The following is a 22,137-nucleotide window of genomic DNA, read 5'->3' as shown; positions in this document are numbered from 1 at the left end:
TATCTGTGTGTGTGTGTGTGAGAGAGAGAGGTGGGGATGTGAGAGTGTATATGTATGCTTGTTTATTTTTCTCTTTATCAATGTGTAAGTCAGGCTAGTTACTTGGCTAAAAATCTTCTGGAGATTCCCCTGCCTCTGCCTTCCATCTCCTCATACAGGCATCTTAGGTCTATAGGCCCTTGTCTAATTTATTGGCTCCTGTGGGAGTTCTGGAAAGCTGAACTCAGATTCTCAGGTTTATATGACAAGTGTTTTATTCAATGAGTCATCTTCCCAGCCATCTATACTTTTTCTGTGACATCTTACCATCTTATACATCAGCTACAAATGATTTTTCAAAATTATTTTAGTTATGGGTACGTGCTTGAGTCTGTGTATGGGTAGGAGCACGTGATTGCATGTATCCCAAAGGCTTTTGATTTCCCTGGCACTGAAATTATAGTTGGTTGTCAGCTTTCTCCACGTAGGTTCTGGGAATCAAACTCAGGTGCTCTGGAAGACCACTGTATACTCATACTCTTAACCACTGAGCCATCTTTCCAGCCCCACAAATGTTTTTTTTTAACTTCCACTTATTAACTGCATAATAAAATCCATCCCTGAAATAAACTTGTTCAATAAGTTGAGCCAATTTCTAACCATTTGAAGAATTAGATTTTTTTCCTTACTTCTTGACCTAAGTATGAAAAACAAAAATCAATGCTGCCACTCTTAGAAGCAAATATGTAAACTAACTTTATGACCTTGAGTGGGGAAGAAATACTCCAAATAACTCATAGAAAGTATTAGCAAATAAATACACTGTGAAATACTATCATGATATTCAATATTACCACACTGAAATTAAAATTTAAAAGTATCTTAACGATTAAAGACTTTCATGAGACAGATATGATTTTCAAACCCATGAATCCAAGCAACAGTTCTGATCTTTTCTCCAAAGTATAGAGAAAACTCAAGTCCTAGTTTGGAAGACTATAAAGGAAATTAGTCTAATATTGGATGCAGAACAATGCCACATTAATAGGAGATGGGATATTTACTGACTTTCTCTTTCAGAAAATTTTAGAAAATCAGGGAGATAGTCAGCACCACTGAATATCACCGAAAAGCATATTGAAACCTCAAATGAAGACTAGTTTTTAGATTGACAAATCTGATGTTTGACTAAAACTATTTATGGAAGTGTAAGACAGTGCCAATTAAAAGATGTTGATGACAACAATTTGGCAGTGGCCAAAATATAGATACAGTGCACACGCATGAATATATATATATATATATATATATATATATATTCTTGTGATGGTCTTATATCCATGCACATATAGGCAGAGCTAACTACTGGACTCAAAGTGGCAATTTTCAACCTTCCTAATTCTGTGACCTTTTAATACAGGTCCTCACATTGTGGTGAGCCCCAAACATAAAATTATTTTGTTGATACTTTGATATCTGTAATTTTGCTACTGTTGTGAGTCATAATGTAAGTATCTGATATGCAGGCCACAACCCACACATTAGAACCACTGACTTAGAGGTTTTTGTTTGTTTGTTTTGATTTTTTGTTGTTGTTTTTTTAAAGAACATGTGTTTGGGAGGAAGATATAATTGGGGAGTTGTTTTGGGAGTTGGAGGGTGGAAATTGGGAGTAAATATGATTATATTTCATAATGTACCTCAAGAATAAAGAAAAATTAAAACAAAAGGGAAGCATATATGAAAGAATATTCTTAGCATCATTTTTCAATAGAGAAAAATGGAAACAAATTCAGAGTTAATCAACAGGAAAATGGAGAAATAATTTATGAAGTTATTATACAGTAGATATCTGTAATAGCTGAATGATATAAATCTTTATGTATCTACATGACTAAATCTCAAAAACATCATTTTGAGTGACGAAGGCAACTTGCAACGTATTATATAGTGTGTGAAACCATTCACATGTACATGAAGGACGACAAACATTAGCTCACTGACATTTACAATACACAAACAGATAGCATCAAGCAGAGATCAAATGACAAACGCCAAATCCAGGCTGATGGCTGACTCTGGCGTGGTGAAAAGAAACAGAATTGCAGAGGAGCCCATTGTGTCTCTCAGAATATTTAGTCTAAAAGTAATCTGAGGCAAATAACTCGGACTAGAGTTTAATGTATTGGGTTTAGGGACAGATGGGTATTTACTGTATGACTACCTACCTTTTAAACATTATTTAGTTTTTGTAGATGTGTCTTGGGAGTGCGTGTGGGTCTCTGCACCATATGTGTGCGGTGCCCGCCAAAGTCAAAAGAAGGTTTCCAGAGCCACTGCAACTGGTGTTGAAGAAGGCTATTTAGGAATCAAACCCTGGTTCTCAGGAAGAGCAGTCAGTGCTCTTAACCACTTGGCCATCACTCCAGCCCCCACTGCCTACCTTTTATGTGAAAAATATTTCATAACTTATATGAAGATAAGCACCCTGTGGTAGAGCTTCTAGCCCTAAAACCAACAGTAAATAAATGGGAAGAAAAGGCCGTGGGTACGTAGAGGTTGCTTTTCTTGTCTTTACTAGGAAAGGTGTCAGCTCGCGGGCCATTCTTGGTGTAAACCAAGCTGCTTCTGATCCAGGAAGCCTGGGTAGTAGTCTAGCTGGAGAGTTATCCCCTTCTCTCTGGTGAGCTTCCACCACGGGCTTGTGATGGTTAGTTAACACTGAAAGTGATTATTACGCTGTCACAACAAGGCCAAGTTCTTCATAGAGCTTTGTGGGAGAATGATGACAGCAGCCAGTCTGCAATGATGGTTGCCGATAATGCGCTTTCTCTGACCGTCTCTGGCTCCCGTGCTGTGGTTAGTTTTAACTTGACATCATGTAGAATCACCTGGGAAGAGACTCAGTGTGTGACTGTCTATACTGGGTGGGCCTGTGAGCAGTTCTGTCTCAGATAATTGACATGGGGAGACTCAGCCCCCTTGGGCCAGCCCATTCTTTAGATAGGGTGATCCCAAAACTGTATAAGAATGGAGAAATCAAACTGAACACAAGCAAGTGATCAAATTGTTTCAAGGTCCTATTGGCTTCACTATCCTGCAGTAACGGGCTGTTACTTACAATTGTGAAGCAAACCCCTCTCTCCCTGTCCAAATTTGCTCTCTGTTGCTGTGATAAAATACCATGACTAGAATAACATAGGGGAGAAAAAGGTTTATTTGGCTCACAGGTTCAGTCGATCATCAAGGAAAACCAAGGTAGGTAGGACCTCAAAGTGGGAACTGAAGTTGGAACCCTGGAGGAATGCTGCTTACTGGCTTGCTTCCTAGGGCTTTTCTCAGCTCCCTGCAGGGCTGACACCACCCACGGTGGGCTTGGCCCTCCTCTGTCAGTTAGCAATAAAGAAAATCACTCCCAGACATGGCTACAAGCTAGTTTGACCTAGGCAATTTCCTTATTTGATATTTCCTCTTCCCTGATGTATCTAGATATGTGTCGACGCAGCAGCTGAAGCTAACCATGGCATTCCTAGGCTGTTTTTGTTAGGTAGGGTAGTTAATCACAGTAACAAAAAGAAAACAATGGGGTAACAGAGGTTACCCCATTGGCCTCTTACCCTGTGAACTGCACTTTAAAGGGTTTTCATGGTCTTTGGCTTCTGATTAACTTTGGCTAGTGGAAAATCTGTCTAGACAACAGTGGGTTCATGAAATGAATTCCCCCTTCCTGTGAGGTTCGTTGGGTTGGCGGTGTCCCCTAGTTAAAAGTCCCTGTTCTCATTAAAGCGTCTTAGCCTACGTGACCCTCTTTCTACCAGCCATTTGATAAACTCTTTCTGTCTCTGTCTTTCTGTCTATCTATCTCTCTCTTTCTTTATATGTGTCTATTTGTCTTAGTCTCTTCTTTCTCTGACTCACTACATGTGGCCAGCTGTGCTGAGGGTTACCATAGCTTATACACTGTTGCCTGTGGGTCTCCTGTTCCATGCCCAGCCCCTCACAATCAGTCCCTACAGCCCTGCCCTTGAATATGTGCGATCTTCTATCTTGACTGAACATTCAGCCTATGTCCATCTTGATACACCATAGGGGTATAATGTTGATGGAATGGCAGAGATGAGGTTCTCCACTTTCCTGAGGAGAAATAATTTAATACCAAATAACTCAAAGAACAGTCTGGCAGTATAGCGTGTGTGTGTGTGTGTGTGTGTGTGTGTGTGTGTGTGTGCCTGTGTGTGTGTGTGTGTGAATGTATGTGCAGTAAGTAATTTCTTGAATCAGAAAACAAAATGTCAGAGGGCTGATGCATTCCTCTGAGTCCAAACACCAGGTCTTCCACCTCTCTTCTTGCTGACTGCTCACCTGGAGACTTGTGCTTTCTGTGGGTCTCCTCTGATGTCCTCCCCTCAATGCATCTATTCTCTGTCCGATATCAGTCATGCTCCCCTTGCCACTGATTTAAAAAAAATACCCCTTGATAGTTTTCTAAAGTTTACGGTTTTATCACACCATGCTGTGTATAGCCTATTAACATTCCATAGGGGCTTTGGGAAGTCGGTAAAGTGCCTGCTGGTTGAGCAAGAAAACTTGAAATCATATCCTCAGGACCCATGTTAAAACCTTGGTGTGAAAGCACACACCTATATTCTGGTCCTGAGAAGGCCAGGGGCCTTCTGGGGCTTGCTGGCCAGGCAGTCTTGCTCATTGATGTCTAGCATTAGTGAGAGTCCTTGCCTCCAAAATTACGGTGAAAAAAAACAATAAAGAAATATATATATATATATATATATATATATATATATATATATATATATGATGTCTACCTCTGGTCTCCACATGTATGTCCACACATATGTGTACATACATAAACATATACAATACCCTTGGGCTGTATAAGATTTCCATGGATTCTTGGGGAAAGACTTATGAAAATGGAACAGTTTATTTCCCTTTAGCTAGTTTGCTGGATATTTCTATAAACAATTTCCTTAAGGCAGAGTCCACCTAAACACTATAACTCAGCATGAAAGCTGTCAGATGTAGGATGCAGCTGTTGGGGAAGAACACTGGGCTGAATGAGCTGGGTGAGAAGGGCAGGAGGGCCTGCTCCCACCTTGAATTTCACAGCAAGCCAGGCAGGCCTTTAATCTTGCTGCAGCCCCACCTCCCCACCCAGGCTCCCTTGGAAAGCACCAGCAATGCCAACAAGGTTGCTCAGAGCAGAAGAGAGCTAAGGCAGGCCCGCACCAGAGATCGGAGGCCTTCTAAGGATACTGCCTCTCAGGAAGGGGGCTTCCCTCTCATAGACAGAAGATGCGCGCTCAGAAGTCCAGAGAGAGACATCAGAGAAGGGGATTTTTTTTTTTTTTTTTTTTTTTTTTTTTGGCAATAAGGGGTTTCAGGAATGGATTGAGGTGGGGAACGGATCTATAAGCCCTGTAGCTGGCTTATATGCTTATATGGCACTTATAACCAGGCTCAGGCTGGGACTGTGTGTCACACAGTAGGTCAAGCAAGGGAGTGACATTTTCTCTTTATTCTTATCTATCTATCTATCTATCTATCTATCTATCTATCTATCTATCTATCTATCTGTGTGTGTGTGTGTCTGCGCACGCGTGTGTGCCTGCCCAGCAATGTCCAAGTGGAAATCAGAGGACAACATTGTGAAGCCAGTTCTTTCCTCCCACTTTTATATACTTTTAGAGACCAAACTTAGGATGTCTTGTCTGTGTTTTACTCACTAAACTATTTCAACAGGACGGGACAGTCTTTTTTTGCTCCTCATTTATTCTCCAGCAACCCATAGATCTATACCTTTGATAACCTGACATTAAAACATACATTTGACTTCTTTTCCCACTGGGAAATCCCATGATCTTCCTCCTCAGTTTCCTCCAGAGTCCCTCAATGGAGGTTTATCGTGGTTAGAGTCCTTCTCTGATCTCAGCATCCTACTGCTTAGGCCCTGTACAGGGAAATATAACAGGGGGTGGGGTAGTGTCTGTGGGCTTTGTCCCAAGAGTGTGGGCAGACACCTGACTCCTTAACAGCTCTGTGCCATGAGGCCACAAGTCTTTGAGTCCTCATCTGCCATCAGCCTCTTTACAGGTCTTACCTTGGGTCCGGCACAGAAGTCATCCTCACAGAAGTTATAAATCTGTTCCGGCCATACTCAACTGACTGTGCCATTCCTCTCTGTGGTACATCACTGACGCACCATCTACATCCACAGTGGCTCCTGTTTTCCTCAGGATGAAGCTTCCGCTCTATAATGAGGCTGATAAGTTACCTCTAGTCTAGACCGTACCTCTATAGTCTTCTGTGTAGCCCTCCCACAAGCCACCTGTTTGACTCAACATAAACTCAGTTTGGAGGAGGCAAAGGTGTTGTAACTTCTCTCCATGCCATTCCACATGCCTGGACTACTCTTCCACTTGGAATACGTCCTTCAGACATCAGCCACATTCATGCTCAGGGCTTGCCATGCTCAGTATGCTCAGTCTTGAGACCAGAAAACAGAGTCCCGAATTGTAGGTCAGTCTGTTGACCTCACCGGTAGACTGTTGGCCCTTGTATTCATATTTCCCACCTTATCTGTAAGAAAACTCTAATCCCAGGTTCTGGCTTCTTATCCTGATCTTTGAGCGACCTGGGAGAGTGGCTTAGAGGCTGTCTGAGCTTCCCCAATCAGTGTCCTTTCACCTGGAATAGTGCTTAGTTGTCCAAGCATACCAAGAATTTTTCTTCTCAAAAAAAACATTTTTTTCTATCAATATTTGATGAGGGTAATTTCAAAGACTTGTTTAGTAGGATCTGCACATAAGGAGCCCTTCTGAGTATTTATCACGCTCGGGGTATAATTACATTCAAATCCTGAGACACTGTTGCTAGGTTACTGTTGCTCTAGGTTCCTCTGACTTCCATGCTTGAGGTGCTCTGCCTCCCCCTGGTGATATTAGGGGCAGGGACCAGCAGGTTAAGGCTTGCCAGTCCTCTAAATAAAGGTGACAGCAGACTCTCTCATGCTGGAGAGAGAGAGAGACTAGAGCAGGGGACATTTTGAACATCTTCCCTGGTGGGACCAGAGCTGTGAATCACATCGTGGGGTTGCTGCAAGCAAGATTAAAGAAGTGGGGAGGGGCCTAGAAGAAGGCAGTCGCTGCCTGTGAGACCCCAGGAGGAAGCATCTTCAAGCCTCCCTTCCGCCTGCCTGCTCCCTCAGAAGGAAGCACTCATCCCACACCCTCTAAGGGCCTGGGGAGGAGTTCTGTTCTTTCCGTGGGAGGCTGCCCTTGTCCAAGGACACAGGAATCGTCTGACAGGGGAAGCACCTGCTTTCCAGACCAAACAGCACCGGCTGGGCTTCTGATGTAAGGAGAAAAATACAAATGAAGACCTGAAGACAGCTCCTGCCCCCGCGAGACTGCAACAGTGAAGTCAGTTTGTATTCGCAGGGGCATCAGAGGTTCTCAGAGGGACCATGGGAAATTGTCCTAGGGTAGAGATGGCTGGTCTTGACCTGAGCTGGTTTTCCTTGATGTCTCTGGGCTGTATGGGCAGGCATGGGAAGCCCTCCATGCAATGCAATTCTCACATTCTCACAGAAGGCCTCAAATGTTGACTTTGGTGGTTTTCCAAGTGAGGCAAAGGGTATAATCATTGCTTTTCTGTGTGTGTCTCTCTCACTCTATTAAACAAATCAACCTGTTAAGTGCACATCTTTAAAATAGACCACATAGTTATGACTCTTGACAAAATTTTTTTAAAACTATCTAGGACCTTTGAGTATAGAAAACAGCCTGTGGTTTGTGTACCTCTAAAAGCCTGGTTTAATTTCTCTCCACAAGAGGCTGGCACCTTGCAGTAGACTGTTAATCCATGGACTCTGTCTTTGTGGCTACATGGTGATTAATGGCTGGTCAGAGTTGAACCCACACATTTGTGTTTAATGCACTACTGAGTCAGCACTGCTGGCCTTAGGGAAGGAGAGAGAGAGAGAGAGAGAGAGAGAGAGAGAGAGAGAGAGAGAGAGAATAAAACCCAGCCAGAGAGATTCAGATAGAGTCTGGCATTGCATTTGCATTTCCTGACTCTGCTGTCCAACCTATTTCCCATTGGCCTTTAGAAATGTGCTAGATTGAATTGTGTTTCCTATTGCAAGTTTTAAATAAGGTGGATGATACAGCAGGCATTACTACTCATGGTCCCCTGGGTATAGCTGCGAATACACTTTCAAACCTCAGAGCAATTTCCTAGTCATCGCAGAACAGTAAATGCTATTAAAAAGAATATATCCTCTTGTACGCACACAAAATACCCATAGCTCATCAGTGGGGAATATTGATTCTTGTCAATTTTTAATGCAAAAAATAATTAAAGACTTAGCATCTGTTCAAAATATTTACAAACAGCTTTACCATTAGTGTTTATCTTCACAACCATGAACAAGATCTGGAGATAATTGTTTGAGGCATCAGCTGGGTTAAACACATTTTGTTTCAACATTAAAAGTTTTTAAGCTTTCATGTCAGGAGGCACCGTGAGGGGATGAGTTTTCCCAGCAGTGAGGAATGTGTACTAAGCTGGTTAAGGCTGATTCCCCTACAAAATGACACAGCGTCCATGGCTTTTAAATGACACTGGGGAATGTAAAGCTAGGCCCACGTTGGCTAACTTCGGAGCTTTTTCAAATCATGTGTTTGCTACTAGTTCCTTGCAAACAAAGAGAGGTTGGGACATCATCAGATGGTGTGGATCGGGAAGTGGGGGATTCCGAGGAAGGAGAGGAAATGTTCCCTGGGGAAGGCACACGTAGTTCTTGGAAGAGGCATCACCCGAGATGGGCTCGCAGGGTAGCGAGAATGCCATATCAAGGCTAGGAGGTGGGAGAGGGAAAGACAGGAACACTCACCTCTGTTGAAGGTAAAGTCCATTGTGGTGGAAGGACTATTTTGAAGCAGTAGGAGATAGAACAGGGCTGCATAGGGTGAGTGGCTTAGAAGCTAGCCTCAACATCAGGACAGGGTAAAGGCTGTCATGGATTCAGTTGCGGAGTTTGGCATGAAAAAAGCGTATGAGTGCGCTCAGGATCCATCTCTACAGTAAAATAGAAGGAGCTGAGAGTAGAAAGGAGGACTTAGGCTTTGATACAGGAAGCAGAAACTGGTCAGGAAGCAATGCCATGCTATCAACCTCAGGGCTCACCCTCCAACCTTCAAACATGAAAGCCTACAGAAGACACTTAATAGTCAAACTATGATGTTCCACTTCTGGCCCTCATAAACTCATGCCTGTCTTGCAATGCAAGCTGCATATAGTAAAACTTCAAAAGTCATCAGAGCCTTACAGCCCCAATGGCATTTGAGAGCTCAAAATTGGAAGTTGAATTCTGACATAGAATAATTATTCCTATCCAAAAGGAGTGAAAAGGAATATGGTAAGAAAAGTTGGACCAAAGTAAAAACTGAAACCCCACAGGGCAAACACCAAACCCTGAAGGCCATGTCTAGGGTATGGTACTCACAATGGCATCATTTTGGCTCCAATGGGTCTGGCTGGCTCTGCCTCTGTATCTTTAGTGCTACATGTGACCTCTTCCTTGAGCTGACTCCGCTCAGTGCCTCCAGCTTTCCTTGTCTGGCGTCTGGTTTTTCTGACATCTCCAGATCTTGTTGGTCTCCATCTCAACTGGGGTTACATGTTCATAGATCTGTGTGTACTCTCCCCAGGAACATTATGAAGCAACTATGACCCTGCTACACATTTCCTAGCCTCGGCTCTCTGTAACCTTGGTGCAAGCTTTTCTCCCTCTTTTTGCATGTCGGCAAAACTGGGCATGAAAAAGGCTAAATTCCAGTGCCCAGCTGCGATAGTAGCCTTGCTCCCTCTCACAGATGCCATGGCCTTCAGGTGCCTTTGTGGCTAAAGCAGTGAAAACCTTTCTGTTGGTAGCTGTTTCCCAGCAGTATGCACATGCTTCTGTGGCATCCTCTGTTCAGGCTCTCCTTTCAAACCAACCTTCATTTTTGAGAAGCAGAAGCCTTTGGTGGATGGGCTTCTTACCTTTCGAGCACCTTTCTTGCTGTCCCCAAAATATGAATTTCTTCCTAATGGGCCAATCTCTCTGATAGTCAGGACTGCCTTAAAAGGCACCCCCTCTGTTCTCCTTGCCTGCGACTGTAACTGTCTGCACACTCCTTTCTTCCCATACTTCTGCTTTTCCTTCTGCTGTCTCTCCTTGTCGATTTGGGCAAATGCGCTGAGCAATATCACAGCAAGAATTCTATGCTGCCTTGAAATATTGTTTACCAAACAAATTAGCCTATTACTTCTTAGTGGGGGTCTTGCTCAAGGTTTTAGGACAAGGGCCAAACTCAAGTCAAATTCTTTGCCCAGCGTCACTCTCTCCCTTCTGCTGCGAATCTGGACGCAGAACTCGCAGCTATTTCTCCAGCCCCATATCTGCTTATGAGCTGCCATGATTTCCTCCATGATGACAATTGGACTAAACCTCTGAAGCTGTAAGCAAAGCCCCAATTAAAGGCTTTCTTTGAAAAACATTTTTTCTTATAAAAACTCCAGGGGCTGGGGCCTCCATTGTATCTATTCCTACCTGTCTTCTCAACTCCCATCAGAACAGCCCCATAAACTCTGCTGTAAGCATTCTGGGCCTTCTTAAGGCTCTCCTGAACAGCAAATCTGAAGGCCCATGAATGACATGGTCAGGTTTATCACAGCCTCAATCCCACTTCTCGGTACCTGTTGCCTATGTTGGCTACTTTTTCTCATCACTGTTACCAGTTGCGTTATGTTTGTTCTAGCTCAGGTTTTTAGAGGATCTAGTCCATCATTCTGGTGAAGGCATGGGAACAGGTGGTTCTATGGCAGTGGGAGTTTGCAGCAGCTGCTGATTCAGATCTCAGCAGAGTAGGACTCAGAGACTGAAGAGGAAACAGGGACAGACCACAAGTCTCTAGGCTAGCTCCAATGACCCAGGTCTTCCAATGAGGCTCTACTCCAAAAGGTTCCACAACTAGCTCCAAACAAGTGTCATCAACTTGTAACTAAGTATTAAATTAGGTGAACCTATGGAGCCATTTCACTTTTGAACCATACATATACATACATACATATATATATATATATTATGAGTATATATATATATATATATATATATTACTCATAACTGAAGAATTTCTTCCCATCTTCTCAGTGAACTGTCTCTCCTTACTGAAAGGTATTAAAGGCTTTCCATCTTATGACCCCAGGTAGATGCATCTGAAAGCAACATAAGTTTGCTTTTCCAGCTGCCCTTCAGCCTGTTGAATCCACTACTGGACAACCCACACGTTCACCTTTGTTGACGCCACGTAATAGAGAATTTTTGATGTGAAAGTCGCTCTGCCCTCTGCAGTGGTGGGGGTCTTGTCTTGCTCCCTGATGCTGGTGAATATGGAGAGATGTTGGCTGATTTCAGGGTTTGGGGACCACAAGTGAGTCCTAAGTCTGAGAGCTGTTTTTCAGTGGAATTTTGAGTGTTCTTTGAGTACTGTTTTTAGAGGCACAGTCCTATGTCTGGCTATTTAGCCCTCTGCCAGTTCTATGAGCTATTCAATAGCCTTTTAAAAATATGATTGAAACAGTTTCACACTCATGGAATATTGCAGAAGTAGTACAAAGAATTCATATGAACTCTTTCAGGTTCCCAAACTGTTAATTTATCATATTAACAGTTTATTAATTGCTTTATTAAGATCTCTCCATTCCTTCCTTCCTGCATCATCTCATTTATTTACCCACCCACTACAGCAATATTGTTTATATAGTATTCATTAATGGGTATTAAACGAGGAGCTAAAAGAATGGTAAGAAATGAGATAGTTATATAGTCTCAAAATATGTTCCCTCAGTTATATAGAAGGAGATTTCACTCTGAAGCAAGCTGGCAGATGTCACCTTAACCCACCAATCAAAACTAACATCCTGAGTAATGGAACAAATCAACTCCAGGTACATCTTGATGGGGTGCACTGAGCTGGACATACTGTCAGTTCTTGGCATCCCTACAAAAAAGACAACCTGAATTTACTCAAGAGGAAACATCAGAAGAAAGCAGGCTGAGCTCCATTCTATCAAAAAGCTAGCCAGTTCTCCCTAATGCCATTTTAAGAATTGTTTGCAGTAATCCAGCCAAGTGTTTTATAAACTGCGTAGCATCAAGCCAGTGTGAGAGACCGCCCCTCCCCAATGGAGCATGAAGATGGACTGAGAGGGAGCAGAGGTGGGTAAGGACTGTTGGAGATGGGGACACTGAATACAGTGTTCAACAGCTAGATGGGAGCGATTCCTCTGTGCCTCCATTTTACTTGTGTTCCATGGTTGCAAAACTATGGAATATTTATTGTTTATCTCAGGGAGCAATGGTGGTGATGCATAGCACAGACTTGGGCACAGAGCCACACTGTGCCCAGTACAGAGCACCCTCCCCATTATAAACCACTGTGTTTCACCGGTTATACCAGGACTCTGGACTCACTTTCTTCATTACTACAATGTGTATAATGGCAGTGAGTGATTTATTGGCATAGAATTAGAATTAAATGAGATCTCAAGAACAAGATTTTCAGCATGATTCATGGTCTACCATGCACTTGGAGTAAATGTAGGCCTTGGGTGTGACTAGCATTCGCTTTGGATAAGGCCATGTGCTTGAACTCACCACGAATCTGAGAAACAAAATAAATCAAGTCAATGCTTGTCCTTAGCACACCAAACATTCTCCTCTGGTACAAAGCACAAAGAAGTAAGGGCTAGCAGAGGTCTGAGGGGCTAAAGGCCAAATGGCCACTTCACAGACATGAAAACTTAGGGTGGGACAGAGCCCTGGCATGTCCTAGGTCAGTATTAGCTGCCACTCTAACACTGTTCTTCCTGGGCTCCTCTGTCACCTCTGCTTGGGTTAACCTTGGCATCTGGGGAGGTGGGCAGGGAGCTCATAACTCAGTAATTGCCTTGTGGATTTTATGGGGCCATATAACGGCGTGCTGTGCAAACTTTTTATGAGTATTTATTTTACAATGTCTATTGGAACCATTAACACTTTCATTAGCCAGAATCAAGGGCTATGAGAGTTTGGGTTCCCTACCAGGATCCATTTTGCCTGTAGATTTTACATAAAAGTTTATGAGAAAATTTCATGTTCATGTTAAGGCAAGCTGGAGTTCTCAGGGCCACGATCAGCAACTCATACCTTTCAGTTCTGTGTGATATGGAAGGAAACACATAGAGCTTAGCAGTCCAATCTGCACATTGCCTTTCCTCGAGCCCCACAAACCCAGCAGCAAAGCTGGTTCCAAGTGGCCCCATGGCTTCTGAGACTACACTCTCATTTGGATTCGCAGTCTGGCAAGTGAGGTGTAGCTGTGGAGCAACCCTCAAAATAAAATATAATGTCTAGTTCATTTGAAAGAATGTGCCTGTAGGATATAGCTGACTATGCCTGATAAAATTAGGATACTGTTTTAATGTATTTTGTGGCTGCAGAATATGTTCAAGGTTGTTTATCGGATTTTTAACACAGAAACCATTGTGCTGGGAGATCAAGTTAAGAGAGTTGCTGTGCTCGAGCGAAAGCAACAATTTGCAAGAAACAGTTCAGTAGAGAAGCCAGTACTTGGGAAATTGTTTCTGGCTGTGTAAGTTGAGGACACGAATTGTTTTGTTGACTCAGTGCTGAGACATGTCACACAGCTTGCCTGGTTCACACAAATAAGCTTTATGTGCGTCTATTGACGTCCAAATGATATGCAAGGAAGTGTCTTAAGCACTATGAAAACAAGTGTAAGAAGGAACTGAATCTCACTTGTTGGAGATGAGACTTGTTTTATTGTTTCTTAGCTCTTTGTGGATCCTGCTGTTGTAAATGGAATCTGTTTTCCTCTCAGTTCATGGCCCGCTTATCATCGTCTGTGCTTGCTAGACCCCTCTCTTTCTCTCTTTCTTTATTTTTCATTCCTCCATCACTTACTGATTGTCTTCTCCCCATAGGCAACTGCATTATTATTGCGTTTGATGTCTGTCTTTTTGCTTGCCTACATTTTTACAAGATGTTTACAGTTTTGCCGAATGTATTTTAATATATGTAAATGGTATTGCATTATATAATCTCATTTCATTTCTTACTCTTGCAACTAAACAATATGTTGTTAAGGCTCACTCATGTCGATATGCTTGAATTTAATCTGTTGCTTTCTAATTGCTGCATAATGCCCCATTTGGATTTTATTCCTTTAAGAGGGTAGTGTGTTTGAAGGAAGAGGTCTGTCTGAATTTCATGGAAACAGGTCTGCCAGTCCCAAAGAGAAGAGACTGGAATCAGAGGGTGTGAAACTAGGAAGCAATTTTAATAATCTGAATAAAATGTAGCCTGGGCCTTGTATTGGGAATAGAAAAGAGAGAGAGCATGTGTGTCATAGCTATTTAGAATTAGAGAAGAAGTGAGGAGAAACAGGAGGTCAAAGGTAGTGTTAGTGTTAGTATTTTTCAGCCTGAGGGATGAGGTAATTTTGAGTGCCAATGACTAAGGGGAGAAGCACAATGGAAGGTAAGAATGGGTCAGGGTGGAAAGGGGAAAAATGGCCCCTAAACTTAGCACAGAAGTGCTGGCACAGTCCGAATTTTGTTACCCCTTCCCTTGTCCTGCTCACACCCCTACTTCAGCTACCCTCATTTCTTTAAGACCATGGCCACTCCTCTGCACAAATACTGCCCTCTCCTCCAAGAAAACCCATGACCCCTTGTGCCATGGAAGTAAGAAAGAGTTTGTTCTATTGGAGGGTCTTAAGGAAATGAGGGTAGCTAAAGTAGGGGTGTGAGCAGGACAAGTGAAGGGGTAACAGAATTCAGACTGTGCCAGCACTTCCGTGCTAAGCTATAAAGTATAGAGGGTATGTATGCTTTAGAGGTCATTGGGTCATGTTAAGTGAGGGCTCAAGGGCCTTATTTAGGTTGCTGGGCAGGGTACAGACTGGAGGAATGTAATGAAACAAGCCAGGCCATTGTTTTCAGGATGAGGGTGGGGTACTTGGCTTAGTGGATGGAAGAAGAAGTAGAGTGAAGGAGATCAATTTGACAGGTTTTGAGGTCAAGCTGATGGGACTTGTGATGGATTAGAGGGGTGTGTCAGGGGTGGCTTGGGATACTTGTCAAATATTCAAATGAAGGTATCCAAATTGACTGGAGATGACGTTCTGACATGTAAGAAGTGATTTGGAGGCAGGAAGGTCAGTGTGAGAGTCACCTGTGCTTCAGGGAAAAGGATGACCATGAGACCAGTGACTCATCAAGGAAGACTGTGTAGGGACATAAATTGAAAAATGCCTATTTGGAAGATAAATCTTTATTGGAGATTTTAAATCACGTTATTCATTTTGAGGCTTTCAAAGTGCAGTAGAAAGAACAAATATATGATAATCTCATCTTCTCATCATGAATATATTGGTGATATCTGCTATGTGGAAAAGAAATGAAAAATCACACGCTCCCCTCCCCCACCTTCCAGTGCACCATCTCATGATTTCATGGTGCCAGAATACATCTTTCAGAATCTGACTCATCCCTCATCCTTTCCCTTTGCATTTTCCTTTCCTGGTCCAGGTTGCAGAGTCTTTACTCATGCCCTTCAGGAGATATGGTGTCTGTGAAGTCAAGGCTACCTGAAAAAGATGGGCAGGAGAGAAAGGAAGGATTTCCAATGGCCAGGGAGAGTTATCTCCCAGGAAGGTTCATGGCACTGGAGTAGAACAGTCATTGTGTCTCCCTTCCTGTGTCAGGGGTCCAAACACCAGAAGCCCATAAGTGTGGCTTACAGATGTCAGACTGCCAGCTTGGCCAAAGCTTCCCCTGTGGAGATAGGTAAGAAAGGGGCACAGGGCTGGAGGTGGTGGAATTCCCAATGGTGATCCAGAACCCATTGGTTTCTTATTGTTGACAGAGCTTCCCCCATACTCTACCATAGGATGGTGACATGACACCTTGGCAAGAAGGGAATGAGAAATGACTGAGGCTGGGAATCACCAACCAAACAAGACGCGAGTTCAGGGTTAGAGTCAAAATAACAAACATAAAATAAAACAAAGATATGATAATATTTGTTGAACACTTGATATTGTAGAGAAAAATAAGATGCACTTTCGCTCTACTTAACGAGTAGACATGATGAAAGCTGGGATGGAGGAAGTAAGTATAGAAGTAAACCAGACCCTCCTAGAGAGAGATACCTCAAAAGGATCCACTGAGGAAGAGATAGGCCCTCAAAAGGGAGTGAGGCAGAAAGGCCTGTGAGATGGGCAGGGCAGTTGGTCCTGTAAGAAACCAAAGTTTTAGGAGCACAGGAGACACAAGGTTAGGGGCTGAAGAGAGGAAAAAAATGTGAGATGGGTGTAGCTGTCTCTCGAGAAGCTTGCTAGTAGAGAGAAAAGTTTATGAAATGTTTTGTTTGGATCTATGAGAAACTTGTCATAGAAAATTTCTATGCTGAGATAAACAGAGAAGTAAGAATGTAGATGAGACAGGTCGGGTAACAGAGGAAGGAAGGAGCCTCATTTTAAAGCATCCTGTTGGGCCCTGTAGAGAACCAGTGGATTCCGTACTCCTGCAGGAGGGAGGCATAGCTCTCTCTAGAGGGCTCTCTGGCTGGTAGCCGAGGATCTTGAGGAACAGCGCAGTGGATGATCTTGTTAGAGAGATGTGTAGAGAAGTTGACTTTGGCCCATAAAAGACTTGGCAATAGTAGGAATGTTTTAAGATCAACTCAGAAAAAATGCAGTAAAAAGCCATCAAGGGCGAATAAAAGAACTGTAATCATGAAGTCACCGTGAGGAATATGAAGCCTGTGTGCAGGGCATCGTTCTACACCTGCTGCTTAATAACATGCATAATTAATGAATTAAAATTCTTAGACATTATCTTCTCTGTACTGAGGAGCTTGAAGATTTGCTAAAATAACATCTTCACTAAATAGCCTAACCTTTTATGATCATATACTAGGGAATCCCAAATCCTGGATTTTAGGCAGTCACACTTTGCTATGAGGAGGAACACTCTATTGAGAGGCACCTGGGTGAGGATGCTACAGGTGATGGAGGTGGGGCCTCTGACCAAGTGATCCAGGGTCAGATTATGATAGCTTGATGAAAACAGTATGAGAGAACTGGAGTCCCAGGTTGAAGGTGTATTTCAGGATCGACTGAAATCTGAGTCCCCGGGGCTCATGATTTGCAGGGAGAGTTTAGAGGGTCAGGCAGTGGTTTCCAGGACCAAGTATGGAGAAACTTATAAAGGCTACAGAAATGAGGCTGCTAAGGACGCTGGGAGCAGGAAGTATATTCCACTAGCATAAAGGGAAAGGATTAACAAGAAGCAACAGAGTCAGTAACTGAGAACTGAAACTTTTCACTTGGACCTGGGATGTGGAGGGCTCTTGGGATGAAAGGAAAAGCTGTTTCAGGAGAGTGATAGACCCCCCAAGCTAGCCTGAACAGTAAATATGCATGGAGCAAGCCATTTCAGAGAGTTTCTATCAAGGACGGTAGCCCATGTATTCAAGGTGGACAAGGGTTAACTTCTAAGAGGAAAAACTCATGGTTATTTAAACCCCATTGCGAGAAGTCCAGTTAGAAGGGGGCAGAGAAGAAGGGGTGGGTTTTCATGTAGGTTTCTTGAGAAAACACAAGATGGATCATGAGGCATGTGGACAAGGCAGACTTGATGGGTGGGAGGGAGAAAAGGCCAGGGAACAGGAGGGAGGTGGGTGGGCTGCTGTGCTTGGTAGTAGGAGGGCAAGATTGCTCTGTGTAATGGACCCAGTGTTCCCTGTGAAGAAAGAGGCAGGGTTGTAAGCCAAGAGACAAGAGAGAGGGGTGGAGAGAAGTCAGAGGTTTGAGGGAAGCAAAGAAGGGTGGGAGTGTATTGCAGAGTTGACAAAAGAAAAGTGGCATGCTTGATTGGCAGTTGTAGAGCCTGTCTGAGGATGATCATTATGGATCCTTGGTGAACTGGTCTGTCCCATGGTGGCACATTCCTGCAATTAAATTGCAATTAATTGCTCTGGCACCCCAGAGCAATTTAAAAAGTTGTCTATCTGAAAGTTTATAGCATTCTATTAAATGCATAATGAATTGATGGACCATGAGGTATAGGTTTGATAAAGAGGAGAATGGAGAGGAAGTAGCTGATGGACTAACAGGAAACCACCAGTGACTATTGTATTAAAGGTACCATTGAGACTTGAAATCCATTTGGGGGAAGTTGACCAACCCTCCTTCAAAGAGAATGGGACTTACATAGAGAACAAACCATAACGACAAACTCGTGTTGGCTTTGGGGATAAGTGGACAACATGGAATAGAGATGTTGGGGACTAGGGGATCATAGTGTTGGGTGGTCATCCCTGTTGCTTGGGATGTCACATGATTCAGGGTCCAAGTCTGTCTAGGAATGAGGATGATAAAAATATAGTCACTCAAAGGAGGAAAAGAGCACTGTTGACATCTGACCTGGGCATGGCTTCAAGATCAGCTGGGAAAAGTCAAGGCTAAACTTTGCTTAAAATGCCACATGTGATATTCCTTTGTTTTTATTTAAGATACAGTACTCTTTAAACTGCAGAAATTCTGGGGAGAAAAAAAGTAATACACCATGAACCATTTACTCTTTGGTAAAAACGAGTTTCTCAGTCATTTAGAGAGAATGCTTTTTGGCCAAGGGAATTAAAAGGCATATGGAGTGAGAGGCGATGGTTAAGCCTAGAAAATGTCATCCCAGTCACTGGTAGGAACCAAGACAGGACAACTGGCTCCAAGAACTAGGGGAAACATAGCCAGGCAGGTGGAACTCCCTTGGCTTACTTAGCTCTGTGAGCCATCAAGGCACTTTGGGAGCAAGCTCAAACTTTTCCAAAAGTACCACAATCTGCTCCCTATTAGGCTTCTGGCTGCTGATTCTACAACTGTGGACATTTGAGTAGGAGGGTGTAGAGGAATTGAGAACACAGCTGTTCTGCAAGAGATCACATCTAAGGACCTTCTAGGTCTGTGTGATCCACCTGGAATATAAACATGCCTTTAATCCAAGAGACAGGCAAGCAGATCTGAGCTCAAGGCTAGACTGGTATACAGCAGGTATCAGATAAAGAAAGCTTAAGTTGACGTATGGTAGTACATACCTTTAATCCCAAACAAGCAAGCTATAGTTTGTAGAAGGAAGCAGCCATGTTTGAAAATGATGTCTAACTGAGTGGCAGAAAGTGACGAATCAGAGAGAGACTAGACAGAATAGTACACACCCAACTCTCACAAGAAGAAAGAGGAAAGGGGGCTACTTAAGGGGCAATGCAGAGAGGGAGGAGGAAGTTTTACTGACAGTAGAGAGACAGGATGCAGAGAGAGAACTCAGGTGAAGACTGAGTGAGCCAAAGAACGAGAAGCCAGGAGATTAGAGCATATTGCTGGAGATAGTTTGAGGCCAAGCAGAGCAATTCAGAGGCCCAAAGAAAGGCCAAATTGAATAATTCAGCTGGAAGAGGAGTTTGAGCCAGAACAGCTGAGTTGAACCAGCCAGCCCAGAGCTCAGAAAGAACAAGAAGGGGTGAGCTTATTTAGCAATAAGTCTCAGAGGCTGAAAACGTCCGAGGCCTAGGTTAAATTGTATGGGGACTAGAAACCTCCAGGCCTAAGCCTAGGTTAGCAGACAGAGGCAATAAGCCTCTGAGATGACAATTGAAGCAGGCAAATAAAAGTTTCTTTGTGTATATGGTCTTGGTTATATAGGATTCTGTCAGCATGAGAAACAGATCACATCTGTATGTTAGGAGAAGAAATTTGGTACCATATAGTGTCCTGTAGTCACTAACTTAATCATCCATCTATCCATTCACCCATCCATCCATCCATCCATCCACCCACCCATCCACCCACTCACTCATCCAAACTCAAACATTAATGACCAGTCATTGTTCTCAGTTAGAATCCAGGCAAATGAAAACATTTGACTTAGTCAGTGGCTGGATGGGAAATAGTGTGCAGTGTGCTTTCTCCAAACTACTAAAAACAAAGGTTTCAAAAAGGTATCATTCCTGGGCAGCTATCCCAATGTGGCTAGGAACACCCCCCCCCTCTTTTTGCTGTGGTTTTGAGATGAAGAATATTTTAAACTAGTAGCAGAGATGTCCTGTGAGTTAGAGAGCCTACACAATAAAGAGGATACTTGAAAGTAGTGTAACAGGACCCTCCTGCTTGGGAGCTTGGCAAAGCCTCCTTGGGGCTGGTGGGAGAGGAATCCCAGGGATTTCTGTGCATGCCATGTTTAAGACAGAAAGCCTGGAATCTGGACATGATGGGGCTCTGGAAGTGTCTCTGTCTGCCTCATTGGTATGTCACTTACCAAATACTGTGGTTTCAGCCTGTGATGCAAGATTAAGTGGTCCACATGTAACACCATCATTCATGCATTTTCACCTAACACTAATTTCAAAGTTATCTCTATGGCAATACAACTCTCACTCATTCCTTTTTGAATACGTTATATGCCCTCCCCTCTCTGCTGGTGGCATGTACCATTGGAAGGATACCCTATGAGGTCTGGTGTTTCTGTTATTTCCACCACATCTTTCTTCTGTCGTGAAAGCCCAGGATGATTGAGTTGGCTACTGTCAAGATTACCCAGGGAAGGGCTCAGCTTGGGATGGCCCTGTGGCTGTTCTTCTTTGGGTGTAAATAGCTGGTACTTCAGTGGCAGTGCTCACAAGCTAGCCAGACACAATTCTTCCATGAAAAGGAAATCTTTTAAAAGAATAACGGCATCAATTAATGTCACCCCATAGGAGGTGAATGAGTGAAGGATTCAGAGGGGCCTAGAAGGAACTGGAACGGTGGGGCACTGCTTGGTGCCTCTGAATGCAGTCTCTCATTAATTGCTGTCTGACCTCAGCTTTTTCTTCTTCTCCACGACCCCTTTTAACCCTCTTTCCAGTTTCTGCCTGTCCCAAGCCTGCCCCTCTGGACCATGTACATGCAAGAATTCCTCCTGGCTGGCTTTTGCACTGGACCTCTGCCTTTTTTGTCTCTCTCCAAGTTCCTTAAAGAGACAATTGACTTTTGTTTCTTTTCTTTTTTGCGGTCAGAGCACAAAGAAAATGGAAAGCTCCTGTGGTTCACAGTCTGGTTTCCCTTCCAATTGGGTTGTGGTTACCTGAGGACTGAGTCCCTGACAGGGACTCTCTGGCCCCTGCCCGCACCCCCCACTCTTCTCCTCTGCCTTGGCTGATGAATAGATCTTCAGACAGGCTGACTGGGCATCAGAACCCGCACTGTGCCGTATGGTACACCCTTCTTCTTGGGAGTCTTTTCTTAAAGAAGCCAGACTCTCCTGGCCTTTCCAAAATTTAAAATAAAGCTGAACTATGTGTGCCAGAGAATGTGTGAAGAGAGCTACACAGTGGCTTCCCTACATCCAAGTTACTAATTTTCTGCGACCTGCCAACATTTCCATTTCAGACTTGAAAGATTAGAAAGAATCATCTGCAACTATATCACGTTTTTATATTTCCCACAAAGACTCCAGGGTGCAGATTGTCTAGGACTGAATTTGGTGGTACCTGAGTTCTTTATTTTTTCTCCCCATGGGTAGTCTGTTCCCTAGCAGGCAAGGAGGAGACAGAAGGAACCCATGGTAGTGTGCAGCAAAGCAAAGCAAAACAGGAGGACATGGAAGCACAGACCAGAAGCAGGTGTTTCTTTGTTCTAATTGCAAAGAAGAAGCCACTGTGGCAGGCTAACTACCTTAGGAGAAAAGAGGCATGAAGGGTCTCTGTCCTGTGGCTGCAGAGGAAAGTGTGGCCCCTTGGTTAAGGATGTGACCTTTTCTGCCATGTTGCTCCCCCTTACATGCCCATTCATCAGTCACCCACACTCCTTCACACAGATGCATAGGTACCTTCTTACCTCTACTCACACCTATTCAGTCTCTCTCTCTCTCTCTCTCTCTCTCTCTCTCTCTCTCTCTCTCTCCCACACACACATGAGAGAGAGAGAGAGAGAGAGAGAGAGAGGAATACTCATGTGTTGTCTCTTGTCTCTCACACACTCTTAGACATACATG

The sequence above is a fragment of the Meriones unguiculatus genome, chromosome 6, assembly GCF_030254825.1.
Source record: "Meriones unguiculatus strain TT.TT164.6M chromosome 6, Bangor_MerUng_6.1, whole genome shotgun sequence".
NCBI lineage: Eukaryota > Metazoa > Chordata > Mammalia > Rodentia > Muridae > Meriones > Meriones unguiculatus.
The sequence above is the reverse complement of the archived record's forward strand: the minus strand, read 5'-3'. Positions refer to the sequence as shown.